At 42.9% G+C, this 14,605-nt stretch overlaps 1 protein-coding gene across 1 annotated transcript in view; it reads right to left on the bottom strand.

Moving 5' to 3' along the window:
- The window catches only part of SNTG1 (syntrophin gamma 1), a 1,036,287-nt gene extending 1,021,943 nt beyond the window's left edge, over positions 1–14,344 (bottom strand). The window contains exon 1 of the mRNA XM_063923704.1: positions 13,997–14,344. The gene's annotated coding sequence lies outside the window, so the exon portion shown is untranslated. The remainder of the gene's footprint in view (positions 1–13,996) is intronic.
- Positions 14,345–14,605: the final 261 nt, after the last annotated feature.

The following is a 14,605-nucleotide window of genomic DNA, read 5'->3' as shown; positions in this document are numbered from 1 at the left end:
CAGAGCACTCCAGTCCAAATTCAAACCGCTAGTGTCCTTTAAGATGTTGGACCGCTGCTCCTCTCACAATAGACCCGTAATCCCCCAGGTGTAGTATCTGTCAATCAAAGCAAATAGAGATGGCGCCTCATAGCGTAAAACCAAAGATTTAATTTCATTAAAAGCAATATATGGTACAACACAATATAGGAGTGCCTCATACCACAATGTAACAAGCCGGGAGGGGTGACGTCCTTCCTCCCAGCTTGTGTGAGATCCCGTATCAGCGGCTCCAGTGATCTGGCCCACGGCGTTCCCCAGTGGTGATTGGCAGCGGGTGGTGTGAGTCCTGGGCGTCCTGCATCGGAGTTCCAGACACTTTGCCATGAGGTTTTATCAATCTGCCATGTGGTAACCAGCCCACTCCTATATCGTGTTGTACCATATATTGCTTTTAACGAAATTAAATATTTGGTTTTAAGCTATGAGGCGCCCTCTCTATTTGCTTTGATTGACATATATACTGTATATATATATATATATATATATATATATATTTATTTGTATTGACACCACACAACCACTCTGAGATGGACAACACACAGCCATTCTGAGATTGACACTGCACAGCCACTCTGTAATGGACGTTGCACAGCCACTCTGTAATGGACACTGCACAGCCACTCTGTGATGGACACTGCACAGCCACTCTGTGATGGACACTGCACAGCCACTCTGTAATGGACACTGCACAGCCACTCTGTAATGGACACTGCACAGTCACTCTGTAATGGACGTCGCACAGCCACTCTGTAATGGACACTGCACAGCCACTCTGTAATGGACACTGCACAGCCACTCTGTGATGGACACTGCACAGCCACTCTGTGATGCATGTTGCACAGCCACTCTGTGATGGACACTGCACAGCCTCTCTGTGATGGACGTTGCACAGCCACTCTGTGATGGACGCTGCACAGCCACTCTGTAATGGACGTTGCACAGTCACTCTGTGATGAACGTTGTACAGCCACTGTCAGGTCTGTAGCTTTGTCTGTCCCTGGAGGGGGCATTAGTGGGTCAGTGTAGGTGTGGTAGAGGAAACGAGGAGGCTGAAGAAAAGTCCTGCGCATGTGCGCCTGATATTTATTAGCACACAGGGATAATACAGCAACTGAACAAAATGGTAAACTAATGGTTGAAAACAAATGATGATTGACTTGGAAGTCAGCAACAGCAGGAATGATATATGAATGGTAAATTGGTACAACTGATGACAAGAATAAATGGCAGTAACTTATTCCAATGAAATGAGTATTCAAAAGTCACTGATAACAAATGAGAAATGATGGTTGACTTGAAGGCTGATGTAAACGGTAATGATAAACAATGAAATCAGATGAAGCAAACGAAACTCTGGTGTATGATGAAGAGCAATAAAAGCACACAGTCTATGTGGAAGCACACGTTCATAAAGCCAAGCAAGGCCCAAGCAGGAGACGATTCTAACACAGCAAGTTGTTAAATTAAGTGCTGAATGCAATGCACAATGCTGAATGCTGGTAATTATATGCACAGGCTTAGTAATGGAGAAACATGTGGAGAAAGTCTCTTACTGCAAGTTGTTTGGTGGCTGAATGTGGCTGTAGTTCGTAGCAAGCTGAAAGACTGAGGACTGAAGATCAAGCAACGGAGTAGAAACAAGGAAGCCACTGGAAACAGGAACACAGGAACCAGGAGAACTGTTCACTGAAAGTGACTCGTTGTCCGAGGCGATGAGACTGAGCCACGGACCTGGACATATACCCCTTGCTCTGCAGTGATTGGTTGCTGGGCTCTGTGTGTAAACACATTGCAGGATTGGATGTCCAGGTCAGCTGAGCGCAGGTGTCATGGCAGCACCCATGCTGTACAGACGCCAGCACACAGCAGGGTACACACTGGATGAGGTTCAGGGGTATTTAGAGACAATGGACATGACACTCGCGGACAGTGCATTCATGCAGCCGTTACTGGGGCCGTGACCTCTGGAGGCCTGCACACCAGCGCGCTGGTAAGTGAGATGCTGCTGAACGCCGATTCCTAACAGCCAGTCTGTTCAGTTCTGGTGCAACCAATTACCTTCAGAAGTCACCTAATTAGTGAAAAGAAGTCCACCTTTGTGCAATATAAGTGTCACATGATCTGTCAGTATAAACACAACTTTTCTGAAAGGCCCCAAAGGCTGCAACACCACTAAGCAAGAGGCATCACACAATGAAGACCAAGGAGCTCTCCAAACAAGTCAGCGATATAGTTGTTGAGAAGTGCAAGTCAGGGTTGGGTTATAAAAAATATCCAAATCTTTGCTCCCCCGGAGCACCATCAAATTCATCATCTTCAAATGGAAAGAACATGGTACCATAACAAACCTGCTAAGAGAGGGCTGGCCACCAAAACTCACAGACTGGGCAAGGAGGGCATTAATAAGGGAGGCAGCACAGAGACCAAAGGTAACCCTGAAGGAGCTTCAGAGTTCCACAGCAGAGACTGGGGTATCTGCGCGTGTGACCACAATAAGCCGTACACTCCATAGAGCTGGGCTTTATGGAAGAGTAGCCAGAAAAAAGCCATTACTTAGTGTTAAAAATAAGAAAGCACGTTTTGAGTTTGCAAAAAAACATGTGGATGACTCCCAAATGTATGGAGGAAGGTGCTCTGGTCAGATGAGAGTAAAATTTGTGCAAATTCAACACATCCTATCACCCCAAGAACACCATCCCCACAGTGAAACATGGTGGTGGCAGCATCATGCTGTGGGATGTTTTTCAGCAGCAGGGACTGGTAAACTGTTTCGAGTTGAGGGAAAGATGGATGGTGCTAAATAAAAGGATATTCTTGAGCGAAACCTGTTTCAGTCTGCCTGTGATTTGAGACTGGGACTGAGGTTCACCTTCCAGCAGGACAATGACCCAAAGCATACTGCTAAAGCAACACTCGAGTGGTTTAAGGGGAAACATTTAAATGTGTTGGAATGGCCTAGTCAAAGCCCAGATCTCAATCCAATTGAGAATCTGTGGTCAGACTTGAAGACTGCTGTTCACAAGCGGAAACCATCCAACATGAAGGAGCTGGAGCAGTTTTGCCTTGAGGAATGGGCAAAAATCCCAGTGTCAAGATGTGGCAAGCTCATAGAGACTTATCCAAAGTGACTTGCAGCTGTAATTTCCGCAAAAGGTTGCTCTACAAATTACTGACTTTAGGGGGGTGAATGCACGCTTAAGTTTTCTGTTATTTTGTCCTATTTGTTGTTTGCTTCACAATAATAAAAAAGCAAAGGGAGGTGAATACTTTAGGAAGGCACTGTACATAAACCAAAGACATCAGATTCACATTAGTTTCCAGAATGTCGGTTGGTAAAATTAAAAATGTATTAGGAGATAACTTGCGTGGGGGGCCCAGGAATTTCTACTGCCTAGGGTCCCCCACAGGGTTTAATCTGGCACTGTGTAGGAGTCATAAATATTGGACTTATTTTGCATTATGTGAAACTACTTGCAGTTTATATATATAAAACATGGTGACATTAACCTAAAGTGGACAACAAAATTCTATTTTTATAAAACCGCCAACAAATCTCACATGACAACTGTTAACATAATGGAATAAAGAAAAAAAAAGTTGAATATATCTATTCTCAAACATTGTCACAGACCACTAATGGAGAATGATAAACAGAATAACAGATCCCTAGCGACAGCAGAAAACGCTACAACAGATAATAGAAAACAATTTAGTATTGGAGCAGAAATCAGCTCACCAAGGTCAGAAACAATATTTTTTCTTATTTTCTCAGCACAGACATATGTTCTGTCACAAGCAGCTTACATGACAACATATGTACTGCTTTTTGGGTCAAAGGGCAGTGCGTATGTTGTCATGTAGGCTGCTTTTGAGAGAACATATGGGTCATAGGTGACTACACACACTGGTGGCCTGAGACAGCCCGGACACAACAATGTACAAGCTAACAATGAACTGTGTTTATTACTTACAAGAACAAGTACTGTAGATTGATTTAGCAAGTGACAAATAGGTTTCACCTGACCTCATCATTCTTTATGTAAATTCTTGTTTGTAGTCTTTATATACAGAGAATAGTATACAGAGTTAATCCAACAGAGTAAACATCTAGCAAACATGTTAAATGTCTGCAAGTCAATAGCAACACACAGTGTTTTATTTCCTTCATATTTTGGTACTTTTTATACACACATTAACAATACACGACAAGATTGAATAGTATGATGCATGCGCCAGTCATTTTTTATAACATGGGTCAAACAAATCCTGTAGTAATATTACCATGGACACGTTGGGGGGAATTCAAATGTTTGAAAAGTCGGTTGGGTGTGATTTTTCCTGTCTATTAGATAGGAAAAACAGACACCCAACTGACTTTTGAAACAATTGAATTCCATCCATTTTGTTTCTGCAAATCACACATAAGGGAGTAGCCAGTGATTTTCTTTAACAAAGGCAAATGGGAGATTACTATGCACTGCAATATACAGTAATCCTAATGGTGCATCCTAATGGAGGAACAGTTCAGAAATGCTTGTGGTGGAATAGTGTGCAACACAGAATACAAAATATTCACAGTTGCTGGCTGTAACAAGGAACCAGAGGATTCACTGGAAACGTTAATTCAAGTTCCTTTGTGCTAACTGTAACCTTGGACAATCCTCCAGAAAACTACATACAGTAGTGTACTAGAGTGTGATGGGAAAATGGGCATGAGATATTTCGGAGTACTGCGCTGCTTAAAGATTAGGGGACTGATTCTGAGCAGGACGCAAGGTGGTTATGTTTGCAGATAGCCCTGGAAGCCAGATTTATTACCTTATGCTAATGAGAGATCCCATTCAGCTAATGGGAGGATCCGTGCCTATTCATGTGGAAAGTTGTGCCACTAACTGATTTTTTTGCCAGCCATGAAATTTTCCTTATTAGTATTGGCACCATGCTAGGTGAGAAAGATCCATAAGAAAAAGACTTCCCCCTATGCATGTCTCAGAAGCAGGTGGAGCATTAGATACACGCCCACTGCACTCCATGACACTCCCACAAGTCATTGTGGCTCCGTGCACTCACATTGTCACCACTCAGTTCCTACCCCAAATCGCCAAATTAAGTAGAGTAGAAAAGTAGAGAAGTTTCTCATAGCAAAAAAGTCAGCATCTTATTTCTACTTATTATGTTGATTTTTATAAAAGGACAGGGAGAAGCTAATTGGATGCTCTTGGCAGCTTCTCCATTTCTCCACTCTTTGCAAAGTTTTAATACATTTCCCCCTTTATTTCTGATTTAAAAAGTAAATTAAAGTGACCTCCTATTACCCCTGAACCCTGTGCTACTCCAGGTTTCATAAGGCAAGTGCTGTGTAAAGTAAAAAAATAAATGTAAAAGGATAAGAAGCACATATGCAGATACACTAGCCACCTACAATAAAACAGTACCTTGTCTGTTAAAAAAAAAAATGAAAGAGACAGCATTACAAATTACCTGGAGCTTTCCTTCACCAGCAGCCAATCACAATCGGACTATACTGTGATTGGCTGCAAGCAAAATGCAGTCCAAGGGGTCCTTGTATTTGCTTATATTATAGTGGTCGGTACTGGTATATTTTTTTGTGTGTATTTTTTGTTTAAATCTCATTTTCAAGCATCTGCTCTAGTAGGGATGCATAAGAGAGAAGAAGGGTAGAGAAGAACATTGCTGGAGCTCAGAGAATGACTTTTAAGAGGAATATACAATAAACAAAACTGGATACTTAGGGAGCAAAGTACAGTAGCACTTGAATTGAATGTTATGTAGGGAAAATATGTATTCAGATTTTGTAATACAGATATATTCACAAGATTTTGACATGATCTGAAGAGAAGAAGCACAGACGTGAGGGAGACAAAGTGGTCTCTAAAGACAGCAGGCTTAGGCGGTGGGTGTAATGGGATCATTACTAACAATGATGAAAATATCAAAAAATGGGAGTGGATGATTTAGCATTGAATGTATTCAATAAATCAGGCAGTATATGATGGAGACAGCATGTGATTCAATCCATAAAAATGCTGGGCTGGATTGGGAATTCCTGGTATGCTAAGATATGCAGTACTTTAGAGGTCTATTTACTAAGCCTTGGATGGAGATAAAGTTGCAGGAGATAAAGTACCAGCCAATCGGCTCCTGTCATTTTTCACACACCTGTGGCATAGTAGTTAGGAGCCGACTGGCTGGTACTTTATCTTCAGCGACTTTATCTCCATCCAAGGCTTAGTAAATAAACCCCTTAGTAATGGAACAAAGCGGGCTGCAAGTTGTGCATCTACTATGGATGGGGACCAAATACAAGGCAAAGGAGCAGTGCTGGGTTAGTCCCATCTTGTGTGCAACTATAAATTGACTTACTATGTGGAAAACATCTGACTTGTTTCCCCTAGGTCTTGTGAGCAGTCACATGAGGAGGAGCTCTTTATCCTCTTGCTACAGTATGTCACAGTATCAAACTCTTTTCAGGACCTGGTGACTGACTATGCTGGCCATTTACCATTTAGCATTCAGCACAGTTAGACAAGATGGGCTTGTGCTGAGGATCCACTTCTGGTATTTCCATGCTGTTGCACCATCAATTTGCCCTGCTTTCTCCTAAATGAACTGACCCCTTGAAAAGATATACAGAGAAGACTTAACTAATCAAAGAACAGGGTCCGGATGTAATGATGCCCAAGTTCGGCAGCCATTGTGATGCCGTACGAACTCTGACTTTTTAATAGGGGCAATCATTTACAAGACATGGTTTTTCCTTGTAAGTGACTGCCCCTGTGCATCCCGCACAGCCGTTGATCTACATCTGGCCCCAAATGCTGGATTTAATGATCTTGCCCTAACCCCAACCCAAATAGTCAGGAAGGACATAAGGCTTAACACACTACAGCCAACTCTGTCATGAAAACTAAGATACAATTGTTAATAGCACTTGAGTGGCTTTATTCAAAGATTCCTATATTATTAGAAAATAAATATTTGTAATGTTTTCATAAAACAAAGGTACAGTGCAGAATTACAAATGTCACTACTGTAACCATCCATCTGTACAGCAACCACTCACTCAACACTGCAGAAGTCTTCTCTCTCATGCAGCAGCTTGTCTGCAAACAACTCACAGCTAATCAAGACACCTGTCCTAGATCACAGTACTTTACCACGTTTCCACCAGTATATTCCTGCTCCACAAAAAGCGTTAGCTGTTGCTCAGTGTTGTAGTTCTTGTCTGACTACTAAACTACAGTTCTTTGTTGCCATTATCCATGCTACTGAGATACTAGATTTGGATATCTAAAGACCATGGTTTGGGATTTGCATATGGATTACTTTAGTTAATTTAACTGACCCATTTAGACAATATTCTCAAATGCTGTTCTCAGGGTCCGCTCAAAAATCACAAATAAACTATTTAGTGCTATCTGTGTATCTTTTAAAATGCACTACAGACAGTGTAATGGTTAGCATTACTGCCTCACAGCACTGAAGTCTTGGGTTTGATTCCCACCATGGCCCTAACTGTGCGCAGTTTGTATATTCTCCCCGTACTTGCGTGGGTTTCCTCCGGATACTCCAGTTTCCTCCGATTATCCAAAAATATACTAGTATGTTCATTGGCTCCAAAATAAAAAATAAAAAAAATGAACCCTAGTGTGAATGTGTCTACATGTACATGTGGTAGGGAATATGGATTGTAAGCTCTACTGGGGCAGGGACTGATGTGAATGGTGAAATAATCTCTGTAAAGTGCTGCGAAATATGTGTGAATCAGAGGCGGAACTACCGGCAGTGCAGGCAGTGCACTGCACTGGGGCCCGCCTCTGTCCAGGGGCCCAAGCATGTAATGAGTCAAACTGACTCATTACATGCCGCTGTGCGCTGCAGGCAACCGCTGCCCGCAGCGCACAGCCGCCCTGAGAGGAGAGGAGAGGAGCAGCGAGCCAGCGGCACGGACGGGGGAAGGAGGAGGGAGCCGGAGGAGGGAGCCGCAGCAGCGCTTTGTTACTGGTGGAGGCGCTGCTGCCCCTCTGCTTCCCTATAGGCTGTCTTCCGAGAACAGCCTATAGGGAAGCAGAGGAGCAGCAGCAGCAGCGCCTCCACCAGTAACAAAGCGCTGCTGCGGCTCCCTCCACCACCTCCCTCCTCCTTCTTCTCTACAGCCCGGGAATCGTCAGACGCTGCACCGAGGAGCCTGAGCCGGCGGAGAGGGTAAGTATAATTCTTCTTTCTTTCTTTTTCTCTTTTTCTTTCTTTTTTTTACTTTCTTTCTTTCTTGGGCCTGCCTGCCGCAATGTATAAAAAGGGGGGAATGCCTGCCGCAATGTATAAAAAGGGGGGAATGCCTGCCGCTATGTGTAAAAAGGGGGGAATGCCTGCCGCTATGTGTAAAAAGGGGGGAATGCCTGCCGCAATGTATAAAAAGGGGGGAATGCCTGCCGCTATGTATACAAAGGGGGGAATGCCTGCCGCAATGTATAAAAAGGGGGGAATGCCTGCCGCTATGTGTAAAAAGGGGGGAATGCCTGCCGCTATGTGTAAAAAGGGGGGAATGCCTGCCGCTATGTGTAAAAAGGGGGGAATGCCTGCCGCTATGTGTAAAAAGGGGGGAATGCCTGCCGCTATGTGTAAAAAGGGGGGAATGCCTGCCGCAATGTATAAAAAGGGGGGAATGCCTGCCGCAATGTATACAAAGGGGGGAATGCCTGCCGCAATGTATAAAAAGGGGGGAATGCCTGCCGCTATGTGTAAAAAGGGGGGAATGCCTGCCGCTATGTGTAAAAAGGGGGGAATGCCTGCCGCTATGTGTAAAAAGGGGGGAATGCCTGCCGCAATGTGTAAAAAGGGGGGAATGCCTGCCGCAATGTATAAAAAGGGGGGAATGCCTGCCGCAATGTATACAAAGGGGGGAATGCCTGCCGCAATGTATGAAAAGGGGGGAATGCCTGCCGCAATGTATAAAAAGGGGGGAATGCCTGCCGCAATGTATAAAAAGGGGAATGCCTGCCGCAATGTATAAAAAGGGGGGAATGCCTGCCGCAATGTGTAAAAAGGGGGGAATGCCTGCCGCTATGTGTAAAAAGGGGGGAATGCCTGCCGCTATGTGTAAAAAGGGGGGAATGCCTGCCGCTATGTGTAAAAAGGGGGGAATGCCTGCCGCTATGTGTAAAAGTGGGGGACTGCCTGCCGCTATGTGTAAAAAGGGGGAATCAGCCTGCCGCAATGTGTAAAAAGGGGTAATCTGGCTGCCGCAATGTGTAAAAAGGGGGGACTGCCTGACGTAATGTGTAAAAAGGGGACTCAGCCTGCCGCAATGTGTACAAAGGGGTAATCTGCCTGCCGCTATGTGTACAAAGGGGTAATCTGCCTGCCGCAATGTGTAAAAATGGGGATGCTGTCTGCCGTTATGTGTAAAAAGGGGACGCTGTCTTCCGCTATGTGTAACAAGGGCACGCGGTCTGCCGTTATGTGTAAAAAGTGTACGCTGTCTGCCGTTATGTGTAACAAGGGCACGCTGTCTGCCGTTATGTGTAAAAAGTGTACGCTGTCTGCCGCTATGTGTAACAAGGGCACGCGGTCTGCCGTTATGTGTAAAAGGGCACGCTCTCTGCCGTTATGTGTAAAAAGAGGGACGCTGTCTGCCGTTATGTGTAAAAAGTGCACGCTGTCTGCTGTAATGTGTAAAAAGAGGAATCTGTCCGCTGTAAGGTGTAAAAGGGTCTCTACCTGGTGTAGTGGTGCTACTGTGCGACGTAATTTGAATAATGGAGACTACTGTGTACCGTTTTATGAAATGGTATTTTGTGGCCACACCCCTTCCTCACGAAGCCACGCCACTATGTATTTTTGCGCACGCCTACGGCGCGCACTGCCCCTGTTTTACATGCAGGGGTGGGGCTCCGATGCCGTTTCTTGCACACAGTGCTAAAATGTCTAGTTACGGCACTGTTGCTAGGTATCCATTTCTCTGGCCCTGAGCAGGTCCCCCTCACCAGATCCTCTCCAGGGGTGAGGGGGTGGACTTGGATGGGATGTGTGTGTGTGGGGATATGTTGGGGGGGGGGGCCCAAAGCATTTTCTCGCACCTGGGCCCACCGCTCGCTTGTTCCGCCACTGGTGTGAATGATATAAATAACTGGTAATAAACAATAGTAAATAATAATAGTTCCTAGATTGAAAAATGTGGCCCTCAGGAAACCAAAGAATTAATGTTTTTCAGGCCTCCTCACAGAGTCACAAGTGAATTCATTAGCTCCAGCTGTGGATCCTTTAAAATTTCAGCATTACCCCTTTCAGACAGAGAAAAGAACCCAGTAATTTCCCTGTCTGAAAGGGTCAACACGGGACTGAGTTCCCGGGAGTTCGACCCAGGAATTTACCTGGGTTTTTCCTGGCTCTTACACGGGTTGCCGGCTGTCTGAAAGGGTCCGACCCGGTATTTTAGAAATGGGTCACGGTTGACAGCGCTTATTGGCTGAGCTGGCGGGGCACTCGCGATTGGCTGAGCAGCAGGGTCTCTCTGATTAGCTGAGCGGACGTGGCACTGGCGCTGGTGTCTGAGGTCATCATTATGCTGCAGGGGAGACGGAGGGAGACAGCATGGTGTATTGGAAGGATATCAGGGAGCTGCTTTCTGTTAGAGGGGAGGAGGAGATCCGGGCTACTCAGCAGTAACTCGTCGGCCATGGCTAATGCAATGCTGTGATCAGTCGCCACCCACTTTCATGACCTCATCTCTGTGTGCCATAAAAACAGTCCATTTTTTATGACACACAAGTCTATTGCAGGGCTGACACGGGTTCTGTCTGAAAGGGGTCGACCCGGGAATTTTCCGGGTTTTTTGTGCTGTGTGAAAGGGGGTAAGGGACTGTAACCCTGTGAAAAATCCGGGTTTTTGAGATTTTTCTGTCTGAAAGTGGTATAAGTAATGAATACACCTGTACACCTGCTAGGTAGCCAGGAAAATGTGAGCTGTTTGAGGTCCTGAGGAACCAATTTGATAACTACTGTATTGGTCAATAATTAACACACATGTGCTCCAACTAGAGTATATGGAAAACATGCACCGCCTGGGATCCATGAGAACTGAAATTGAGAAGCACTGCATTAATATTACTGAAAATCTGAGGAGTAACTGTTAGGCAAGGCTACTGAAATGTCTTCAGAATTTGTTTGTGGGACACAAAAATATTTAAAACTGTCACGCCTTAGTGACATTGTCCAACTATTGCTCATTCTTTAAATCTACGGCGACTAACATTTTTTCTCAGCAACTCCAAAAGTTAGAGTGCCATTATTCTGGGACTACTAAATATTTTACAAGAACCCTCCAGAGGTCCAAATGCACAACTTGAGCATCACTGGTCTAAATAAAGACCTAGTTTCAGGGCTCCAACTGGATAAAATGCTGTAACATTTGAATCCTTTTTTTTGCTACTATGCATCAACAGCATTCCGAACAGTCAAGACTTGTTCCAAAATTAATTTATGATGTTATATGTAAAGTGGGCTGTCAGGGAGGAGAAAAAATAGTTTGTGGCACTTTGATAATATGCTGCAAATAAGATAATCTCTTCTAAAACCACACAGCATTGTTTCTAGCAAAAATCCTTTACATTTTTGAACTCTGGAGTATTTTTTGTTGACACACTTTGTATCTTTGATTGTTGATGCTAATTCAGCTTTTTTTGTTAATCTTTGCAGACTTATTATGAATTTTTAAGCAGCAATCAAATGGTTATGCTTTGCAGTTTTGCAGCTCTTTAATCTCACGGTTATTATTTTTTCCCATTTCCAATGAAGGCTACGTTTGAAAAATCACCTCCTGGTTATGAGTCAGTCTATTTCTTTACTTGAGGGAACGTGATGTCATTAAATTCAAAGTTGGCCACAGTTCCACAGGCAAGAATGTCTCACAATAACATAATTTGTGGAGTACGTACAAAACAAAAGCTACAGAAGTGAGATTGATGGCGAGGACATGATCCGCGTGCCCATGCACACAAATTAACAGCTGAACTACAGAAGAAATCCTATGACACATGGAGAAATGACCTCTACTCTCCTTTCACCAAGACAAGTCTATGTGCTAATAAATATGTGCAGAAATGTATGCTTATATACAGTACATGCCGCGACACTTAGTCAAACTATGAAGCACTTGATTAGCACCACTGGCGACAAAAATATGCATGTCATTAAGAAATTCAATAGAATTCATTTGAATGATTGATGACACAGCCTGGATTTAGTTTTTCTAGGTTTTTAGATTTGTGCGGCACATTAATAGAATCCAATATAACAGTGTATTCCATTTCTAGAGAAAAAGACAAATTAATGTATAATCAATAGAATCCAAACAGGGATACCCAAGTAGAACATATATCACTAAACAACCAAGTATTATATTTTAAAGGCATAAGTATTAAGAATTGAATTTCTTTTCTCTTTGATATAGGCCATTTGGCATGTCAGTACTCTCCACAGATTACAGAATAAAAGTAAATAGACGGTGGTTGTATTAAGACCTTTCTGTGTATTTATCTCCATTAAAACAGAATTTGCTTAAATTGATACAGTATGTGTGAAGGAACATGAGAACAATATGTGGTTATATTAGATAGATAACAGGTAGACTTAAATATTTAACCATACTAAATATTTTACACGATAGAGCTTAACACAGCCATATTATAATTTATTAAATCAGCAGTCTGTAATGTGCTCTTATTTTGCCTGTATCAAGAACTGATTTCAATATGTAATAGATATTTTGCCTGATAACCCAGAGTAACAGAGTGGGGGAAGTTTCATTAGCGTCTATGTACAGTACTGTATATGCCCCAAGGAAATTCTTAGCTAACAGACAATCCATTCACATGCAGTATATTCCCAGGATCTGTTTGTGAGCCTCTTGTCACTGGTTGAATAGGAATTTTAAAATCTGAAACACATGATCTAATACCTTTTAGCTTCTCTAGAAAAGTGTCTGGAAAATGAAGTAACTGTAATGACAATTATTTAACATGCAAAGAAAAAAAACCACATCATGTATATTTCACTTTACTACTTTTGCAAAGCAACCCAATGTCACAGTACAGTATATAGCAGATCATTCCAATTCTGGTATGCATTAATATTCCATAAAATACATCTTCATTCTCTGCATTGTGGTGCACTGCACTACAGTGTCACAAAGAGAAATCATTTCCTAAGTTTCTAAAACCCATAAGAACCCAGACACCTCTCTCTACACAGAAATGATTGGAATTGATCAAGCTCTTAGTATAATGTCACTGGTGCACTATAAATCTGCATTACTGCTTTCCTTACTATGGATTCATGTTTTCAACTGAGTCTCTTTCAAGGATGAGGAATGTATGTACAGAGTACTACAGTATATAACATCATTGTAGTAGTTCATACACATGACACATTGTATACACCTGTATTACTGTATGTGACTAATTATACAGCAAGTGTCCTGTGAAATAGGAGTTTAGAATATAACACTAAAGAAAACTTTATGTATAGTGTTACTTCAGGGAAAGATTGGAGCATGAAACATACAGGTGGACAAAAGTGAATCTTTGATTTCAGGACATGCAATAAATATGTTTTGATTTACAGTATACTCAATGTACTAGATACAAATGTGCTTACAGACAACAGTTCTGATGCTGTAGATGAATGCTGCGTGTTTAAAGAAAACTAAACTATTGCAAGGATGGTGGGGGACAAGCAATGCATTTGTATGCTGACTGGATCCTACAGTATACTATATTATGTTTTCTAATCTAGTCAGATGGTAAAAGTGTGCTGTATTTAGTGGTGTAAACATGATCTGATGTGCATGATTATCTATATGCATGTGCAAAGACAAACACCTGATGTAAAGGAAGCAACACAGCTGAAAATGACTATAATCACTCGCACTTACCAGCCAGTTGCATGCCGTGATAATGTAGCAATCCTGGAAAACAGGTAAAAGCATACACTCCTATAGCCGGGGTAAACTAATCATCCCAAAATGTGTTCAGCCTCATCCTGATCGCTGGGAGACTTATTCAGCCTGCAAAATCCATTCTCAGTCAGGGCTGCCCTTCTCCCTGTGATAAATTGTTTCTTGGAAGTTGCTGCTCAATTCACTGGAGAATAGACCTCGGCCATTCAGAGCCCCAGCCAGGAGATGCGAGCTGCAGCACTCCTATAGCCATCTCATTGTACTGTATTTAGCAGCAGCAGCAGCAGCACGCAGCATCAGCACCAACTCAGCTGCACATCTCTCCCTGCCTCCCCTCTCCATCTACAGGCAGGCACACGCCTCCAGAAGCAGCCCACAAAACGTGACATGGGCAGTGACAGCAGTGTGCAATCGTTCCTGCATCTGCAGCAGGTCTACTGTATACATTCTAGTGTTAACATTTCATTATTAGATTCGTATTAATTATTACATTTCTTTATATATCTATGATGATACACTCATAAGTGGTCTTAATCTTTATTAGTTGGACTGCAGTACAGGCTTTTTGTGTTCTGTGTCATTAAT

The sequence above is a fragment of the Pseudophryne corroboree genome, chromosome 5 (assembly GCF_028390025.1).
Source record: "Pseudophryne corroboree isolate aPseCor3 chromosome 5, aPseCor3.hap2, whole genome shotgun sequence".
NCBI classification, from domain to species: Eukaryota; Metazoa; Chordata; class Amphibia; order Anura; family Myobatrachidae; genus Pseudophryne; species Pseudophryne corroboree.
The sequence above is the reverse complement of the archived record's forward strand: the minus strand, read 5'-3'. Positions and strand labels throughout refer to the sequence as shown.